This window comes from Ursus americanus, chromosome 31 (genome assembly GCF_024610735.1).
Source record: "Ursus americanus isolate L20-20 chromosome 31, mUrsAme1.1.p, whole genome shotgun sequence".
Taxonomy (NCBI): Eukaryota; Metazoa; Chordata; class Mammalia; order Carnivora; family Ursidae; genus Ursus; species Ursus americanus.
In genome coordinates, this window is record NC_142157.1 from 18,483,852 (window position 1) to 18,498,786 (window position 14,935).

At 39.3% G+C, this 14,935-nt stretch overlaps 1 protein-coding gene and 1 long non-coding RNA gene across 3 annotated transcripts in view; both read left to right on the forward strand.

Moving 5' to 3' along the window:
- The window catches only part of NEBL (nebulette), a 336,315-nt gene that overhangs the window by 173,640 nt on the left and 147,740 nt on the right, over positions 1-14,935 (forward strand). The window lies entirely within an intron of this gene.
- Positions 5-13,209, forward strand: LOC148107394 (uncharacterized). The gene is made up of 3 exons (XR_015722425.1): positions 5-1,850; positions 3,690-3,766; positions 9,685-13,209. It is a non-coding gene; the product is annotated as an uncharacterized LOC148107394 (long non-coding RNA).

Here is a 14,935-nt window from a genome sequence, read left to right on the forward strand (position 1 = left end):
AGGTGACTGCTTGTTCGGTGACGCGCCCGCCCTAACTCGTGTGTCTCGGCTGGGAAAATGGGATTGGGACTTGGAGGTGTTCTCGGTGCTACCGTGTGCAAGCAGTGCTCAGCATACTCCCAGAGCACGCTGCGTTCAACTGCTAGGTCCTTTCCCTTTGGTTTCGCCACAGTCACCTAGAGCCTAACACTTCCACAGCAATGACTGCATGTCTGAATACATATTTAATTTATTTAATTACAGTGATTTACTGAATCGATTTCCTAAGTAAATCAATTTAATTAAATAAATTAAATGTGTATTTAGACATGCAGTCATTGCTAGTAAAAGAGGTGTTACCGTAATTAAGCATCTTTTTCCATTTTTAATGGTTCTCAGCTTTTGAATTTTTCCAAAATGGGGCTTTTATAAAAAACCTGATAGTTCTTCTTCTTCTTTTTTTTTTCCTCGGCTGGGGGTAATCATATAAAAAGTATAAAAAGTATAAAAAATACACATATAAGGTGAAGCATATTGAGAAATCTTATATTACCTAATTTTGTGTATGTCAGATTTCATACTTTAAACCAGATATTTGTTGAAACGACGCATTTCGTCTAATTTCGGAAATAAACATTTACGTATGAAGCTACTTTGGATTTGAAAGCTGTGTCTTAAGTAATATATTTTTCTTGAAAAAGAAAATCGAGAGTAACAGAAGTTCAAAACCTATTAGGAACTGAAAAGTGTTAAATCTGTACTACTTAAAGCTGGATAAATAGCTCGTCTTCAGTTTTGTAATTCATGGCTGTAATTATGTTTCTTTTAAAGTTTTATATGATGTTTGTCAAAATGTAATTTTTTTTCAGAAAAAAAATCAGTTCAATGTTAGGTAGCCAAGAGGACAGATGAATGAAAATCAACAACTGTGTACACGATATAAAAGTATGTGCAAATATGCGCGATTCATGCCATTTTCATGAGAAGTGTATCTTGTGTGTCCCTCGTCACTGAACTTTGTGTATCCTGATGTTATCAATGACGTAGCTTTAATTTCCAGGAAATGTTTAATTAGGGGATGCTTTACACTCACTGACATTTGGCCATCATCATTGTCCATGACAATTTGGAGGTAGAATTGTAGTTTGTAATTTGAGAAAGAATTTTATTTGTGAAAAGTTCAAAACTGGAATGATGTGATGTTTAAACAACTTATTTAGGGAGTCAGAGGAGGAAGAGTATAAACACTTCGTTTTGCCATATTCCCTAAGGTTTATTCATTGTTTGCTCTTGAAATGGACATTTTATTTTAGTAAGGACTTTTTTTTTCCTTTGAAGAGAGAAGGTTGAATTTGAAGGATTCACGTCTTTTGTCCCCTCATTTTTTCTCCTCCATCCGACAACCCACCAATCATGCATTACTCCCCTCATCTTTTTTCCTATTCATTCTTTTTTTTAAATTAAAAGAGCTATTTTTGTTTTTCAAAATGAGAGTTAGAGATATATTCCACCGCAGTTACACAGAGTAACGTTTCTTTCTTTGGATTATTTTTTTGGAGAACTTAAAAAAAACAAAAATAATTCTGCACAAAAAAAGTTACATCATAAATCGTAAACTATCACAGAAATTTATTTCAAAAAGAGCTAAACATTTCTACTTAAGACATCCACGGGACAGCTAACATAAGGATTGCAGTTAATTCAAAGGTAAGCCCTTTAATTTATATTCAAATTAAGTCAGTATTCATATTTAATAAGAAGAACTGATCATTTCACCAACCTTTATCATTAGCAGGAATATACATTTTATTCAATACCAGAAGCTGTTTGCAGATCCATTCTTAATTATGCAAAAAACCCTTATAACACAGGTACGTATAAATCTGTATGTATCGTATACATAGAAATATATACAAAATACCGTTTGGATTAAGTCTATAATTTAGACAACACAGGTTCTTAAAAGCATAAAATTTAGATAACATCTTAAATTTTTTTTTTTTTTTTTTTGGCAATTGTCTTATGTTAGTACACATAGCAGGCTTCCAAGTGGTTCTTTTAGCCATGATGAGGTGTATTCATATTTGGATAGCAGTAAAGAATATAGATTTCATAATATTACCATTAGGGATTTACTCTTGAAGAAAGGAAACTGTTAAATATTCTGAGGTCTAGTGAATTTACTATTCATTTATAAGGCTGCAACTTCATGAACTTTTTCCGTGACCTCACAGGGTTTTCCAAATTACTCAAGGATTTTTTTTTTTTTCTATAAGAAACTTGGATTAATCTGAAGGGTGGTGGTACTTTGGTTTAGTCCAATTTTCCACATTACTTTCAGATAAACCCAAATACTGAAACATATGGGCCAAATCCAGACAGATATTTTTGACAGTGGCCTGGACTGTGTCTGTTTTGAGAGGAAAGGGGGTGAGAAAATGTCCAGACTGGTCTCCAGAACTTTCCTTCTGGAGGGGCTGGGATGAATAGCTCATTCCGAAAATGATAAGGCCTACGACATTGGAGCTATAAGCTTGACATGGGTTGATGTAGGTGGGTTAAGGAAGTCAGGGTCTTTGCAATCTTTATTTTTGCATTTGCTTCATTTTCTTATTTGTTTTGACTTTCGCTTACTTGTTTTGCTTGTGTTATCTTTGAATATCATATGACTCTTTCTGAGCTGCCTTTAATCCCTTTCGGACTGAAGAAAGTAAAAGACATAAAACTGTGAATTCAATGACACCGCCTAGGTGTTTTGGGTAATGTGTTGTGGATGAATGGGCATTTTTGATCGCTTGTCTGTGTGAGTGTTATGAGATGTTCTTGCCACTCTCATACTCATTTGTGCAGGATCTGAAATCATTTGGAAATACCCACTCAGTCTGCATCTGCTCCTGAGATGTGGGATAGAACACAACCACAAATTTGAAATTGTGTGTAATGAAAGGGGTGAGCGTGGGTTTAGCCTTGACTTCTTTCTTTTGGGGTCTTTAATGACAGCATATTGAATCTGGGAGATTTATTAAATGCTGCAATTTAAAATTCTTCTGTTATATTACTCAGTATAGCTGCAGAAAGAATAAGAAAAGAGGCAGGGGTTTAGAATTTACTAAATGGTTGGAAAGAAACAGAACTAGTTTCTAAAAAAAAAAATTTTTTTTCCCCCACACAATTCCAGAAAATGTCTAATTGTGTCTTCTCACACCCTGCCAAATTCTGGAGCAGAAATTCAGAAATGGCAGAAATGACCAAGCATAGCTTCACCTCTTCTTTGCTTATTGATATTTTAGGGAAATGTTCTTAAAGGACAATGTACAGACATGTATTGAAGGAGACTATGCCTTTGGACATTTTCAAAAACCCTCTTTCCTGTTGTTCTCATTGCTCTAGCTTGTGTGGGTAATTGTAAGGCTGTTTCTAATTCAGGTGGTTACCACCTTCAAGTTTGTAAGCAGTGCATTCAGGGTACCTGCAGCTGGAGAGCAGGGCAGAATCATTGCCAACATCTAAGGGACTCAGTCCAGCCTTGAGAAGATTATTGATGTGTTTCATTCTGCCTGTTTACACACTAACTTAAGCTGCACTTTTAATTAGCTGAGACAGTCTATAGATAAATGGTGAAATAAGATGGTAAAGTCCAACCCCAAGAGACTTTTACAAGCTCTGTGCTGTAGATAAAATCTAGATGTTTATTTTCTAATTTATTTTAGGTAATGGAGAAATATATGGAGGGGGAAATAAAAAACCCAGATGACAAAATCCTGTATTTTACAGACTGACCGAAATAGTAAGTATACCATTATGTGATTTGTCAAGATTTGTGTCTGTCCTTGACTCACAGAGGAAATGTGTGTGTGTGTGTGTGTGTGTGTGTGTGTGTGTGTGTGTGTGTATGCATGCAGTGGGCCTGTGTGTGTTGGCTTCAGTGGGAATCTTTAGAATACCTTTCTTTCTTTATTTTTTATTATTTTTTAACAGCTTTTTTTTTTTTTTTTTTAGATTTTATTTATTTATTTGACAGAGAGAGACAGAGAGAGAGGGAACACAGCAAGGGAAATGGGAGAGGGAGAAGCAGGCTTCCCACCGAGCAGGGAGCCTGATGTGGGGCTCGATCCCAGGACCCTGGGATCAGGCCCTGAGCCAAAGGCAGACGCTTAATGGCTGAGCCACCCAAGCGCCCCAGAACCTCCTTTCTTTAGATCACTGGCCCACAGACAACACAGACAATAGTATTTACACCTGATCTATATTCTTTCTCTTACTCTGTCAGTGTCTATAATTTTGGTTATCTTTCCTATTTCCCAAATACCTTTTTTTCACTACCATTTTCACTTTAGCGTATACATTCATAAGACACTTACTTGCTTCACAAGAAAATCTAAGATTGAAGCCTTTTTAAAAAAACATTATAGAGAAAAGAATCTCTCTGTAATTTGATATTGAAATGTAATTACTTTTTGTTTTTTTGATACAGCTACATAATTTTTCATTGACTTCTTAGAATGTAAAATAAATTATGTGTCCATTAATAAGCTCACATGGATACTGATGATTCAGTTCCTTGAGATTTTTGTGAGTTAGCTTCAAAAATATTAGATTATTGGAGGTAAACATGGCCTAATAATTGAATAGCAGTGTCTATGGGCTATTAAAAGATTTGATTCAAAGTTAGGTTGAGTGTAAAGGTGAATATGAGGGTAGGGATGATTATCTAGGGATCTGGTCTCTGTTTGTAATTTAAATAAATCATTTTGACAGAGACTGACTGTGGCCATGTTCAGGCTGCTGACGGTGTGAAATTGAGTTGTATGGTGGACATAAGACAAGCAGTCAAGAGAAATCCCCAAAGGCAAAATTTGTTATGTAATTGGGTCAACTCATGCATGAGAAATGCATGCTAATTGTAAACTGGTGGCGAAATTATAGTGTATGAGGCAATTAGGTCTTATATGAACCCAAACAACTGATACGGAAGGATTTCTCGTTCTTTTTACATTCAGCGAACATAAAAAGCTTTCGTTAAAAGGTGAGGGAGGTAAAAATGAGAAAGACGTTCAGTGTTGACATAGAGTATTTGTTAATTTTGTTCCTTATACAAGAAGCATAACTGTTTTATAAACAATGCGAAATTTATATGAAAGCTTCTGATTTTGAGTAGTCAAGTCTAGCATACCAAGTACTTGGGAAGGAGAATAGTATGGTATTTATTTATTTCTTTTTAGATTTTAGTTTTTTAAAATTTATTCATGAAGAGACAGAGAGAGAAAGAGAGGCAGAGGCAGAGTCCCTGCAGAACAGGGAGCCCGATGTCGGACTCAATCCGAAGACCCTGGGATCACAACCTGAGCCAAAGGCAGTTGCTTAACCCACTGAGCCACCCAGGCACCCTCGTATGGTATCTTTGATATGACTCACGACAGGGTTGATTAACGTAGGTGAAATAACAGATAGTTATTAGGTCAGTGGTTTAGATTTAAGCCCTTGAAGGCTAGCATTTTCACAGAGTGTGAATTTATATGTCACTTTAATGGACTGTACCTTATCTCCAACTTAACTACTAACTCCGGTGTTTTCCTGAGTCATAGTGGGTTGGTAGCATTATCTTTAAGGCAAAGATCAAATATGTCAAAGAAAGTGATAGGACAATAACACGTATTTTCTTATAATACCTAACACATGTATGAATGCTTATTTGTTTCAAAACACTTTGACATACCCAGTCTAATTAGATCCTCTGAACAACCTCTCCTCAGGGAAAGTATAAGGAATACTTAGACTTTCATGAGAACAACGTACGGAAAATCACCCCTTGGTCCTTTCTCAGGTCCAAATCCGTGGTTCCCCTGACACCTGGTTCTGCTTTATTTTTCCACCTAGGGCAGAACTTCAAAGGTTGATCTCTTCTTTTTATCCTCCGATTTGTAGCCACAGTCGCTTAGAGAAACAAATACGTCCCAGACCAGTAATTTCTTGTGCCTGGCAAGTACAAGAGTTGGGGCTGTATAATGGCATTGTCTCAAGGGGAGGTGGGGAAGGGCCCCCCTAATAAAAGAATTAACACACATGACTTTTTTTTTTTCTTGGAAACAGAGATTAAGGATCCAGCACCTCATTTCGGAAGATTCCTGTTTGTGAAATCCCTTTCCCCCATGACCTTCTTTTCACTTTCCCTGTGTTTAGGCCCTTTCTCCTGCCTGAGTAGGACCTCCTGAAGGGCCTTCTGTCCTTCCAGGCTCCTTCTGCTGCTTTTCCATTGTATCTTAAACACTGTCACCAGATGAGTCTTTCTAAAATATCTCTTTCATCAAGACCCTAATTATGATTCACTAGGAACTTCCCTTGGAGTACCACTCTGCATAGGACCAAGTCTCATCTCCAAAGCTCCTTCATTCTGACTCTAAGGACCCTTCATGATCTGCTCCTGAATTATTTTTCACCTAATGTTTGGCTGTCCGTCAACACTGTTCCTCTATTTCTTTTACGCCTGACCAGCTTACTCTGTTCTGGGCTTTTACATGAGTCAGTCGTCTTGTTTGGAACAATTTCCCAGTGTCTGTAAATGACCCTGGGCCCACACTCAGACCCCAGCTACAGAGATCTTTCTCATCCCTGAACCACGGGAGTTCTTTTTCAATGGCACCCTTAGCTGTCCTGCTCATTTCACACGTCACGTTCCACAGTTCGGTTTTCACGGGCATTTCACTTGCAATGTGTTTTGCCTCTTTAGCTTCATGAAGATGAAGATCATCCACATCTTTTTCAATTTATTTTTTGCATCCCTACGAATGCATATCATGACGCTTTGTACTTTCCCTTTCTTGTCACATCCTGAATTTAGGCCTCTCTGTCCCTTGCGTGGGTTATGGGAATGTCTTTAGACTGTTCTTGCCTGCCACAGTATTGCCTCTTTTCCCTCCTGAGCTGTTCATGTGGTTTCTTGCAAGTTCCTAAAATGCGCATAGGATCATGTCACTCCCTTCCTTAAAATCTGTCAATGGCTCCTTATTGCTTTGGGGACAAAATGTGAAACATTTAGCATGGGAAATGAGACTGTCCCTGGTTTATTACCAGCTGAGATCTCCAGCCTGGGTGTTCCTCTTGGACCCTGGGCCCTGTGCCCTTCATGCTTCCACCTGGAAGGCTGTTGGTACCCTTTCCCCATCCATCCTATGCCCAGATGCTGCCTCCTCTCCCTGGCCTTGCTCTTCCTCTTGCTGCCCTGGGAGTCTGCGTTATGAGCTATCTTCCTGCTAGACTGAACTCTATGAAGATTCAGGCTGTCTTTTTCTCTGTAGCCCCAGTGCCTGCCCCAGAGCAAAATCTGATCAATGGATGAATTAACTTCTTGGGCCAACATATCTTCTTCCCTGGGCTTTTCACTGTGCCCAAGGCTGCCAGCTCTGGGATGTTCCAATAAACTCTTCCAAAAGACACACCCATTTTGATACCTGCTAGCCTTGTGTGTGTTTCATCGTATAATGGAGATTATTACAAGGAGTTCTAATATTTCTAGAATTATTTTAATCAAAACATCTCTTTTGGATCTGCATAGTACACATTGATTTTCTTCCCTAAAATTCCCAGTTCTTTCCTTCATTCCATCATTCTGTAGCACAGTGCAGTTGCCTAATAAATACTTGTTCAGTAAATGACTGAATTCTTTTAAAAAGGTATTATTTCCTCAAGTTTTTTTTTCTTTTTCTTTTTCTTTTTCTTTTTCTTTTTCTTTTTCTTATTCTTTTTCTTTTTCTTTTTCTTTTTCTTTTTCTTTTTCTTTTTCAGGAGAGTCTGCCTTACCATCCACTTCTCAGTCTAGGCAAATACAATATTTCCTAGGATATACACCACAGTCGGGTAGGGAACGAGCACATCCTTTCAACACAAAATTGCTAATGCCTAGAATAGTGCTTGACAGAGAGCAGGTGCTAAATAAACATATCTTGTGTAGGGACACCTGGGTGGCTCAGTCGGTTGAATATCTGACTCCTAATTTAGGTTCAGGTCATGATCTCAGGTTCGTGAGACTGAGGCCCCTGTCCAGCTCTGCACTGGGCGTGGAGCCTGCTTACAATTCTCTCCCTCTCTCTTTGCCCCTCCCCCTGCTTTTTGCACTCTCATTTCCTTTGTAAAATAAATAAATCTTTAAAAAATGTATGTTGAGCACGTGAATGAAGCAGTAGCATTTAAGATATTGGCTAATTTGCACACTCTTTCTCTTGAAGCCTCTGTTTGCAGGGCGGTTCTTAGCTTTTAAAGTTGCTTCGAATTTGTCATTTGTTTTGTGTCACTTCATAAACACCTGTTCTTCACTTTTCCCACTTTTACGTAAATATTCAGTGATTTCTGTAGTTTCATCAAAAGTTTATGGCAGTATTCTCTCAATAAAGCAGGAATATTGGCTTTCTAATGTGACATGTGACAATTTCACTGTATTAGAAATCCAAGGACTGCCCCTGTTTCAAAATGTCGTAGTTGGGGAATTCTTTTGGTGTCGAAGTACCTGAAAAATATGGGGCTTGCGTTAGTCTGCTCAGGTCGCCATAACAAAATACTACAGGCTGTGGGACTTCAACCACAGAAATTTATTTTCTCACAGTTCCAGAGGCTGTGATCTAAGCTCAAGATCCAGGGGGGTTGATTTCTGGTGACAGCTCTCTTCTTGGCTTGCAGAGCACTTTCTTGCTATGTCCTCCAAGTATGTGCATGAGAGAAAGAGATCTCTGGTGTCTCTTCCTCTTCTTGTAAGGACCCCAGTTGAATTGGATCAGGGCCCCAGCCTTTCACCTTGTTTAGCCTTAATTACCTTCTTATGGGCCCCATCTCCAAATACAGTCACACTGGGGCTTAGGGCTTCAAGACATGTGTTTTGGGGGGACACAATTCAGTCCAGAACAGGATTTAAATGAGAAATGATCTGCATACTTCATAGGTAACTTTGAGATAATTAAGTAACAAACATCTTGTAATCGTAAGCTACCATCATCAGCCAGTTTCTTCAGTGGAGATAGATTACACCACCTGTGGCCATTCCAGGAAAACTGCTATATCCAGTTTTTAGATTTTTTCCTATTTTCAAACTGAACAATTTTAACAACAGCAACAGCAACAAAAATGTTCCTTCAAGGTCCTATTTCTAGTCCTTAATTGGCCCTTGTGAGCCTCTTTTTATTTGTGGTCTCGAGCCATGGTCATTTATAGAAACAAAGATAGTGTACGGTAGTAATTATGTTTTTAAGTTTTCCAGGTCTCGGTGGAATTATGGAGCTCGGAATATAGGTTTCACATGTCCTGTGCTGGCACTTTGGCCTGGCCAGACATGAGGGAAAAGGAGGGCAGAGGTGTGACAATAGAAAAGAAATATTCCTACGCCACTGGGAAAGTCAAATAAAGATGAGCTTTTTAAAAAATGTTGCCATTTTCAGTGCATTATACAAATTACCATGAGAGACTATGGACTCTGGGAAACAAACTGAGGGTTTCAGAGGGGAGGGGGTGGGGGAATGGGATAGGCTGGTGATGGGTATTAAGGAGGGCACGTATTGCATGGTGCACTGGGTGTGATACGCAACTAATGAATCATGGAACTTTACATCAAAAACTAGGGATGTACTGTATGGTGACTAACAGTATAATAAAAAAAATATTATTAAAAAAAAGATTAAAAAAAAAATTAAAAACTTATAAAGTATCTGAATTTTCTTCCAGATTTTATTATACCCTTTGGGGCACACCTACAGTGAGCACATACTGAATGTTAAAGAAGAGCTGGCACTCTGACCTGTATATTTGTGGAGTCCCCAAATGTGACTGTCATCAATAATTATGCCACATCATTATAACTTCAGTGGATTTTTGCAGGTGGGTTTAAAACTGTTGTCTTTCCAATTAATAAGTGTAATGGTCGCATGTCATTTTAACTTATTAAGAGGTCATGAATCAAAGGAGACATTATAAAGAGACTTAATTAGAACCCATTGGTAACCCAAGCCAAGTTTATACAATGAAAGAAAATTGCACCATTGGAAGTTAGAAGCAAGAATGTCTTTCTTTTTGAAAGCATATGCAGATATGTCCTCTAATTTGCATGCCATTTCCCTAGAAGAATTATGTCATGAGAATTGCTTTCCTTTATTTTTTGCTCGTTCTTTCTACTGTAGCTTCCTTTTTCTTTCACCATCATCAGGTCTGTGCTGTAGCCTTTTTTGTCTTCTGTATGAAATGATATGCAATACTGTTTGTAAAAGGATATGTCTGAATTTCTGTTTGAAGGGTCTGTCGCTTTTGTGCGGGACCCCCAGGCGTGGTTCCAAGGACAAGAAGCAAGAAGTGATGACCATTTTTTTTTGCTTGTTTGTTTGCTCCTATTTCTGATTGATTTTTCCTCTTGTGGCTGTATTACCTATAACAGTCAACTTTTGATGTGTTCGAATTCATCTTTTGTGTCATGGCATTCTGAGAACAAGGAAAGTGGCAGAGTTTGTCCGTTTAGGAAACTATGAAATAGAGTTGAGATGTAGAAAAAAGAATTAAAGAAAAATACCTTAGAAAAATCATGCTGTTCTTCTTAACACTTGTTATTTTTGAGAGAGGCAATTGACTTCCCCAAGACAAAGTGATTTAAATATTTACTTTTGTTGTGTAATTATAATGAGAACGTGGAGGGCAGGCAGCATTTCCTGCTCATGTTTGAATCTTCCAGAACGATGCTTTCACTACAGCTAATAGGATAGAAATGGAAGTGGCCTTCACATGGGCATGTGTTTGTTCTTTAAACATTTGCTGGGGACCTCACATTGCACCGGGCCCCGTTGATGGCAGAAAAAACGAGAAACCACATTTTGCATGGCATTTATGCTCTTGCTCGAGTGCATGAAGTGGCTGGGGAAGGTTTTTACTGGAGCCGGGGAGTCTTCGCACCCTATAAAGGCGAGGACGAGGGAGAAGATGGTGTTGAGAGGACCAAGGGAAAGAAGGAATATTAGGTAAGGTTCAGAGCACCTAGCGTCTACTTGTCAGAGTGTGGAGGTAGACACCATTACTGAAATGTAAATTGAGACAAGATTGGTGAATGAGTGGTCTTATCTGTTCAAATATGTGTATTTTTGGTATCTACCAAACAAAAAACATCTCTAAAAGAAACCAGTTTTGAAAACAGTTACTGACTTAACAAAAATTTTCGAGTGTTTACCAGACACTGGGCACTTCGCCAGGAGACGGGGTGGGAGGCGAGGGGGCGGATATCATGAGAAATAAACTAGATATGACCCCTGACCTCACGGAGCTTGGTGTTTACCCTCTCATGGGCACGCGGATAATTGCTGCAGAGTAAGATAAATGCTTGATAGAGGGAAACACTGTGCTATTATCAGAGGGATAACCAGCCAGCTTTGGGAGGTAGAGGAATGGAAACCTTGCCAACGCTACTTTAAAACAGTTTTTGAAGGATTTTACTGAATCATTTTTTTGAATAGTGATTCTTGCTGTTTGTTTGTATAATAGGAGCCATCAATTTTGCTTTTAAGTTTGCCTGTCTCCCTTCGTCTGTTTTCTCTATTCCCCGTTTGCCTGTCAGTGTGGGTGTCAGGTAAATATCATTCAAAATTAATCAATGTATAGAAGAGTATCGATCAGCTTATTAATTTCAGGGTGGTTAAGAAGATCAATATATAAATATATTTGCATTCATTTAAAAATTCAGACACATGTTCTCTGCCTTCCGGTTTTTAGTACTTAAGATGAAAAGTTTTGAAAGTAAAACTATGACCATTTTTCTTCTACTCTTTCATACTCCCACCCTCCATAGGGATAGTTTTGAATTAAAAGCTTCTCAGGACTGGGTCCCAAATATTAAGAAAACATTTTGCATTTTAAAAATATACAGGGAACGCCTGGGTGGCTCAGTTCATTGAGCATCTGCCTTCGGCTCAGGTCATGATCCCGGGGTCCCAGGATCGAGCCCCACATCGGGCTCCCTGTTTAGCGGGGAGTCTGCTTCTCCCTCTGCTCCTCTCCCTGCTCGTGCTCTCTCTCTCTCTCAAATAAATAAACAAAATCTTTAAAAAAAATTAGAAATATACATGTATCTGAGTCACATATACACGTGTTGCATATGTTTTGCACACTTACGTTGAGTGTCCACACACCTTTGAGTGGAGAGCTACTGAAAGCTAGTGGTAAACATTGGTTCGCGCTGTTTGGTTTCCACCTTTGGTGTTCTTGGCCCAATCTGTGCTGACAACAAACCTCTGGGACGTCCCCTCAGTGCTGAGGGGTCTTTTCCTGCCAAATATTGTTCTCTTGCAGGATTAAATAGCTGAATCAGTGTGGCCTGAGTCTTGTTCCTGCTGAGAATATGAAGACTCCTGCAGGTTGTAATACAGATTAGCTGGTGAGAGCTCTGTTGGAAAAATAAAGTGAGTTTCCCTAAATGAATTTAACAACTGCTGTGAACCTTTTTGTGTCCTCTAGCATGAGTGTGTGTGCTGGCAGTTAACCACTTATTTCCCTCATTTTCCCCCAAAGTTGTGCCTGCCCACTCCTGGGCATTTATTGTAAACATTTTCATAACTTTATTTCACATTTCTGTTTCACCAGAAGAAAGCATTTGACATGTTAAAATGATTAACTATTGTTCATCATTATTTATTTAAGGAGGAAAACCATTTTTTTCTGAAATTATATAATGGGTTTGATGTTACTTACATAATTAAACAACCACATCACTGGCTTATTTAGAGTAAACTGATCAGCATATTGCATTTTGATCACAGGCTTTACATTATTGGTCAAAAATTTGGAGATACTTAACAAGGGGCAGGAAGGACAGAATGGCCGAAATGATTTATATTGTTTCCAACCTCCATCCTATTACTATTTCTGCTTCTCGGGGTAGATCATAACCTTGGAGGGTTCTGAATTCCACAGTGATTATGGTGCTTCCCTTTAAATGAAATAAAGTAAGGAAATCAACACCAGTACAGCTAACCTCGAAAGCAGAGTCCACACAGTAACCTGGAAATGAATCGTTGTTGGGTTTTCTGATTGCGGGCTTCTGGATAAGTTCATCGAACTCGTCTCTCTTTTGGGGGACCCTTACCTCGCTTGTGGACGAAGCATGTGCTCATCTGCTTATGAGGCAGCCGTCCCATCTGCTGCCTATACAGTTACTCGTTTGTATCCTGACCCCTCGTGTGCATGCGTGTGTGTGTGTGTGTGTGTGTGTGTGTGTGTGTGTGTGTGATTTCTCAGGACAAATGTCTGTGACTGACTTGTTAATGGCAGAGCATGACACAGTGGTAATACGGTTCACCTTATCAGTGCTGTATCTATTCTGCTTCCATAGGTTATTACTGTGATTATTACTATTAATATTCCCAAAGTTAAATGATTAGTTAAATTATTTTTTTAACTTGTTGGCATAAATGCACCAAACACTGGGGGTAAAAAAATGTACCGAGAGAAGGCATGAGAAGAAGGGAGTATATCGGTTTGGCAACATTTAGCGTGTCTTCATAAAATAGCCTCTGTTTTGCAGCTATCCCACATGAGGGTGTTAGGTGTTAGGCAAAGTACTACCTGACCTTAATTTCTGGGTACTTTGGAAGTTAGCTTGCAGCTTCACTGTCAGTAAAGAACTGGGGTCACGACGGAGGTCTTCTGTCCGCTAACCTGGTTTGCCTTTCTTTTTGGATGCTTGACTCTTCGAGTCACGTTGGTGGCACTGTTGAAATTTGCAGTCCTTCCGATTTTGACTTTCAAGGTGCATTAAAAAAAGGAACTTTTAAGCATTAAACCGTAAATCCTCTAAAACATTATCAGTGGCTCAAAAAATTTAATCAGTTCAAGTGGACAAAAATATTAATGCATGATCCTTAGCGAATGTCAGTGGAACGTCCGTGCCTGGGATTGTTCAGTATTAGGACTAAATCCCCCTGTTTGGCTTCTTGCACCGTTAAAGCACACATGGTCTATAAGGACTTACGCTCATTCGGCAGTTCTGGACTCAGGTAGGAGCACAACAATCTCTATGTCGCTGTACATCCTTCTCCGTGCTCACATGACACCCATTCTCTGAAGAGAGGACAAGGATGGGCGCAAACATTCGCGAAGGCCACTCTGTGTTGGGCATAGCCTTTCCCATTTATTTCACCTGTTTTCCTCGACAGTCCCCAGAAATAATTGTCATTACCCTCACGGCACAGATGAAGAAACAAAGCTCAGAGAAAATAGACAAGTTGCCTGAACACACACAGCCAATAAAGACCAGAGCTGGGATTTTAGGGCACTTTTTTTTTTTTTTTTTCTGACTTCAAAATGCAGGATTCTCCTTTATACCAGAATTTTAGGATCATGGCTTATATGTGGTTTCTGGAGCCCTCTGCCATAGAGCAAATGTCAGAGACAGGAGGTTGTTGTGTTGTTGTTAATGCCAAAGTTGATTTATCCTTAAATGGCATTTTGGAGGTCATATAGCCATCTTAGGGCCAAATTTAGAAGTTTCACATTTTTTAACACTGGGAACAGAGCTCTATGAGTAGAACCTTCCATTCACATGTTCTTTATGTGTCGGCATGCAGAAAACTTTTGCCTGGCCCCCAGCCGCTTGAGCATGGGAGTTAGTCATGTGGTACTTGATGTTAAGGTTTAATGCGTACTCCCCTTTAGGATATATTTACCTTGCTTGTCCTGCCCTCCTCTGCAGGGGCCTGCTCCGTGCTTGGCACTGTTTCAGGAGCTGAGGATACAAGACTGAAGCATAGGTCTCTCTTAGCTCAGGACACAGAACACGACTCCCATAAGCACGTTGAGAGAGAGCTGTGGTTTTGGGGTCTGGGCAGCCTGGACTCAGGCACCTGTCCCAGCTGGGGTTTGAGGATGGTCACAAATGGCTTACACAAGAAGGTGGCATGAGATGAGTTTCAAAGGATGAATAAGGATAGAAGCAAGTGAGAAAGAA